Source organism: Varanus komodoensis, unplaced genomic scaffold (genome assembly GCF_004798865.1).
Source record: "Varanus komodoensis strain SLA01 unplaced genomic scaffold, ASM479886v1 scaffold78, whole genome shotgun sequence".
Taxonomy (NCBI): Eukaryota; Metazoa; Chordata; class Lepidosauria; order Squamata; family Varanidae; genus Varanus; species Varanus komodoensis.
In genome coordinates, this window is record NW_025336455.1 from 2,572,900 (window position 1) to 2,578,703 (window position 5,804).

The following is a 5,804-nucleotide window of genomic DNA, read 5'->3' on the forward strand; positions in this document are numbered from 1 at the left end:
GCGGCGCCGGGGTCGGAAGGGGCCCCGCGGCTGGGGGAGCGGGGGCGGCCGGGCGCCGGCCGGGCCGCGCCGGGGGCTGGAAGGAGGGGCCCGGCGCCGCGCCTTGGTTTGGCTGGCCCGACGGGGATTAACCAGCCGCGCTCGGCGGATCCATCAGCCGGGCTGGATTCCCGCTGCCCCTGGGAGGAGCGAGGCGGCAGGATGCGCCCTTGCCCGCCTTCCTTTTCGGCCCGAAAGCGCCCAGCAGGCTGCCGCTAAAAAGAGAGCCGAGCCACTTAATGGCGAGCTGGTTCCGTTTGGGGGATTCCTGTGCTTATGGGGAGAGGGACTAGAAAAGGAAATACTGGAAGGAGCAACCGGTTTTGCCTGCAGCCTCCACTTCAGTCTGTCAAAGGGGAACTGCGGATAGGCAAGCGGGGCTGGGCTGCAAGCACTCCTGGGCTTACTCAGGGTGGGGCTGAGTTGCCCACTCCTGCGGCTGGAGGCTGGGCAGAGGCATCTGGACGCGGCTGCCCTGGGGGCGCGGGATGCACTCGGTGCTGGCCTGGGTGTCTGGGGCCAGGCGGGGTGGACTGGGGATCGAGCAAGCCTGTGGGGCGCCCCGGGGCGACTGGGCTCATCGGAGGCCCCCTGTTGGCGCACCTCTGCCTGCTCCCCCTCCTGTTGCCCGGTGTGCCTGCCTGAGCTAATCCACTGTGCGGACGCACGTCTGTTCGGGCGCCCCTTTGGAGTGGCGGCCAGGAGAAGCCCGGGCTTACCTCCCGCGGGTGGGCCGGGGCGAGGCAGCCCCCGGCTGGCCCACAAGCGCGGCCTGCTGGGAGTCCGCCCAGCAGCCTCAGTGGCCAATGTCAAGCACGCCCCACTTTTAAGACGGACCCGCTGCCTGCAAAGCGTTTGCCCTCTGACCTCGTCCGCCTCTGCTGGCAGGGAGAGGTCTGGTTGTGGCCAGTCTGGAAGAGGTACTCCGAGCAGGCTTGAAGTCACTGTCCGCTTTGCACCCCCGCCACCCCCCCCGGCAAGGCTGGATTTTCTCTGTGAAGTGGCCTGTTGCCCACTCGCCCTTCAGGATGCCACGGCAAAGCCACCAAACATGCTGCTGGGGGGCCTGGACCCTCCGGGCCGGCTGCTGGGCAGCAGCTAGCAGAGCAAGAGGGCTGCCCTGCAGGCGAAGGGCGGGCTGGGTGGGCCGGGGCCTCCCTCACCAGGAACGGGGGCCCAGAGGCTCAGGCACCTCAGGTGGCCGCGGTGCCACCTTCCTCCCGCCCTGCCCTGCCCTCCCTCCTGCAGTCCCACTGGCTGCGGCCGCCGGCACACGAGCGCAGAGGGCAAGCAGGCACGGCCTCTCCTCGCGCTCTCTGCCCTTAGAAGGACAGCGAGGGATGGCCCCTCTCCCGGTGGATTCGAGGCAGCAGCAGCAGCAGCGGCAACCTGGCCCTGCAGCTGTCTCCGAAGCTGGGCATTATTCAGTGCCTGGAAGGGCTCCAGCGCTGGGCAGCGGAGCTAGTCAGTGTGGGAGGGGCGGAAAAGGGCAGGACCCCACTTGGGAGGCTTGTGGTGCTGCTGAGGAGGAGGAGGGGGGGAGGGGGATCCTTCCTGGCTCCGGCCTTGGGACCCGCAGAGCGCTTACGCAGCCCGGGCTGTGCTGTGGCACGAGCGGGCGCAGTGCTGAGGCGAAGGCTGGTGGAGCCCGGGAAGCCGCTTTCACACGCGGGGCTCCGTGCCCTTGCGGGATGTGGCTCTCGCTCGCGTCTGCTGCGGGGGGCTGGGTTCCAGGTGCCGGAGTGGAGCTCGGACCCGCCGTCCCAGAGGGTGGGGCTGGTGGTGGCCGTACCGCGAGGGCGAGGGGAGCTTCTGCCACGTGCGCCGCAGTGCCTTTGGGGTCGTTCCTGCTCAGGTGTTCCAGGCAAGAGTCTGGTGGTCAAATGGGTGCTGGGGCTGAGTTTGACCCCCCCCAGCAGCTGCTAAATGCTCCTGGCCCTTCCTCCAGGGCACAGCCCTTCCTTGCAGGACGGTTGTGGGGCTGGGCTGGGCACTCCGCAGCCAGGCCAGGCCAGGCACCCCGGTGTGTGCTGGGGTGTGGGGTGCTCGGGTCCCCGCCGTGTGATGGGGGGCTGCAGTGCAGAGCCTGGCCTGGAGCACTCTGGGGGGCCTCCCGCGGTCCCCTCCTCGCCCGGCACCTGGCTGAGGGCCATCCGTGGGGGTCACATGGCAGAGCTGAGGCAGGGAAGGCCGTGGCCGGTGAACATGTGCTAGCCGGGGGGGGGGGGGGCGGCTGCTGAGCCTTCCTTGCCCTGGTGGGTCTGCCCCCAAACATGGACACCCTTTCTAGGCGGATGGGGGGGAGCTTGGGAAGAGGTTGGCAGGATCCCGACACCCCCAACTGCCCCTTCTCCACTCACCGCCATTTTCCACCCATCCACCCCCCACCTGCCCGCAGTGCACCGCAGTGGCCTCTGGCAGTGTGGGGCTGTAGAGCTGGGGCACAGGATCGTAGAATAGCAGAGTTGGAAGAGGCCAGGAGGCCGTTGGGTCCCACCCCCTGCTGGTGCAGGACACCAGTCACACCATCCCAGTCAGGGGGCTGCCCAGTTTCTTTCAGTGCGGGAGAGCCCCCCCACCTCTCCAGGCAGCTGGTCCCACTGCCATACTGCTCTGACAGGGAGGAAGCTTTTCCCGATGTCCAGCCTGAATCTGGGTTGTCGCAACTTGAATGGATTACTCCATGTCCTATATTCTGGCATCAGCAAGAAGAGCTCTTGGCCTTCCTCTTTGTGGCAGCCTTGGAGGTACTTGGACAGTGATACGGTATCTCCCTCAGTCTTCTCTTCTCAAGGCTGAACATACCCCGTTCTTTCAGTCTCTCCTCCTGGGCAGCGCTTCCAAGCCCTGGGTCATTTCTTTTGCCCTCCTCTGGGCCCTTTCTCATTTTTCTGCATCTTTCTTGGATCTTGGTGGGGAGGAGGTGGGGCTGCCCAGCAGCTTTGGGGAGCAGCCTGGCTCCTCAGGCAGCTCCAGAGCCACGTTCTTGGCGGGGGGACAAGGCCTCTGCCTCCTGAGACCCCGCCTGGTCCCTGGACTTGGAAGGCGAGAGTGGAGCTGGGGGGGGGGCTGCTTCTTCTTCTGACTGGGAAGAGCACACTGCCGGGTGCCCCCAAGCAAGCCCCCCCCCTTGGAAAAACGGCTTAAGGTTGCAGAGTTTGGCAGTTGCTTGCCGGAGCTGTAAACTAGCACTAGCCACGCTTCCTCATTCCGCGACTTTTGTCCCGGAACCCTGTTGCTTCAACAGGTCTGGGTCTTGTGGCTCCTATGAGCACCTGCCTCCCCCGCCCCACAGAGACTGTGCAGGGCAGCCTGAGAAAGGGGTCTCTTACCAAGCCTGAGCCGGAAGCCCTCGTGAGAGGGAAGGTGAGCAGGCAGGCAGGCAGGCAGGCAGGCGAGAGCCGCCTGCCTTCCCCTGTGTCGGGACTGCTAGACCCTGTCAGCCGCGGGCTGTGTGGCAGGAGGCAGGGTGGCCCTTGGGCAGAACTGGGCACCCACGGGGCTCCCACCGGTTCAGACCCGCATGACCGAGGGCGTGGAAGGGCCACGCCACCCTGGGCTCCCGCAGGCCGGAGCCCCCAGTGGGGGCCAGGCAGGCGGCTGCTGCATGTCCAAAGTGGCAGATGGCAGCCCCGGGCCCCTTCATGTGCCGCAGAGAGCACGGAGGATGCCTGGCGAGGAGCAGCTGGGCAGGCGGGAGGGCTGTACCAGTGCACAGGGCCACAGGAATTCTGCACCGCAAAGAATGAATGTGCCCCCCATCGCACAAATGCACCCAACTTCGTAAGTCCTCCAGATGAATGGTCTATTCCTGTATTCTCTTCAGAGTTCCTACTTTCATGCTAAATATTCCTTGACCGCTTCATATTTCTGGTGGAAAATTCTCTGAATGCGTTGTGGGGGGAAGCTGGCGGAATATAGCCTCTTCAGTGCCTTTGTGCTACTTTGCACGGTCCCATCTTAGCCAGCTCTGGAGAGGGATGAGGAGCCGGCGGGGACGCTGTTCCCCTGTCAGCCTCAGTTGCTGGCAGACACAGGGTTCCCCCGCACCCCCCGGCATCACTGTGCTGGAGCCCCGGGACGGCACACCAGGCTGCCTAGGCCAAGGCGTGAGCCAGTCTGGGCCCCTCCACAGCTGGGCCAGGCCGGGCCCTGCAGGGGAGGCGTCGGTGGGCAGGTTACGGGTGTCCAGGATGTGCTGGGGGAGTGGCAGAGGAGCACGTGGGAAGGGGAGAGTCGAGCCTTCCATGCTCAGCTAGTTTCTCCCAGAGGATTCCCCCTGCGTGGTCATTCTGGAGAGGGAGCGCCTTCCAGCTGGCCCAGGGACATGCTGGCTCTGTGGGGCAGACCCAGAGCCTGGACTGGGCCCTCCGCGTGGCCTTGGCAGTGGCCTCTTCCCTCTGCTCCGCCGCAGTCCTGCCGCTTTTGCTGAGCGGAGCCCCTGCGTGAGTTGAGGCTGGGCCCAGATCTCACTGGGGCTTGGGCTGCGGCCCCCAACCTTCCCTGCCTGCTGCCCTCCAGATGTTCTGGGGTTCACGTCCCATCAGGCCTAGCCAGCTGCCTCATTGCCCAGGCCTCCTGGGAGATGCTGGGGAGTCCGCAGGGGAAGCCCAGCCTCCCTGGCTGGGCCTGCTGGGCTCGAAGCCCAAGCGCCTCCAAGTCACCCGCCCTTTTCCCGTTCAGCTTCTGTGCTGCGCCAACACTGCGGAGTCAGAGGGGTTCCCCAGAGTTGAGTAGCCCGCCCTCTCCCTCCACACCGGACGAGATCGTGGCCCCCGGCCCTTGGCCTCTGTCCGGCCTCCCTTGGAGTGCCAGGCCCCCTCCCCAGCACGAGAACTTTGTCGCGTGAGGCTTGGCCGGCCGGCCACCCTGCCCATCACCAGTCCAGCGCTTGCCAGGGCCCGGCAGAACCCTCCCGAGTGCGGCCTGTCAGGCCCGGGGCCTCGTGGCTGCTCAGCATCGCCCGGTCGCCCGCACCATCCTTGCCAAGAGCCACGAGGAGCGGAGGCACCCAGGTCGCCCGGCGCTGCGCGAGTCCGGCTTGGGATGCGCGGGGGCCGTTGTCCCGGGGCTTTCCTGATGGGGCCTCTGGGACGGCTCCTGGCGTGCAGCTGGGACTCGGAAGGCTCAGCGGCAGGGAGCCCTGGGCTGGTGCTGGCCTTCAGTGGCTGGGCAGCGTCTGGTGCCAGGCCAAGTGGGCAGAGGGGCCAGTGCGGAGGCTACAGGATGGCAGGAACGCATGAAGAGGCGGCCGTGGGACCGGGAGATTTAATCCCACTCACCCATGAAGCTCCTGGGTGCCTCTGGGCCACTCACGGACTCCCAGCCCAGCCTGCCTCACAGGGCTGTTGTTAGGAGGGTAGAAAGAGACGGGAGGAGGACTAGCAAGCTGCCTTGGGTACCTCACAGAGGATCCATGGTGGGATCTGGGCATAATAAATAATAATAATAATAATAACCCTTCAGCTTTCCTGGCCAGGCTCCCCGCAGGCGAGCCCAAGGAACTCTCTGCATCTGTGAACGGGCCGCCAAACCTCCGCTATACCCACGTTCGAGCGCTGCCTTTGCCCTTCAGCTGCTAGAGCAGTTCGGGACCAGCAGCAGCATTCCCGGGAGCCGGCCGTCCTGCGAAGCGGGGCGCCCCATGCAGCCGTGGTGCGCGGCTCCCCCGGCCCTCCCAGAGCAGGCGCACGCGGAGGCGGCACGTGCGGGGCACCCGGCCCGTTTTGGGCCGCGGGTGCCCGTGCGTGTCCGGGGCTGCGCTG

The 5,804-nt window shown here is 66.3% G+C and overlaps 1 protein-coding gene across 3 annotated transcripts in view; it reads left to right on the forward strand.

Annotated features, from left to right (window-relative positions):
- PLEC (plectin) overlaps nt 1-5,804 on the forward strand; it is a 79,470-nt gene that overhangs the window by 12,836 nt on the left and 60,830 nt on the right. The gene's annotated exons all lie outside the window — the stretch shown is intronic.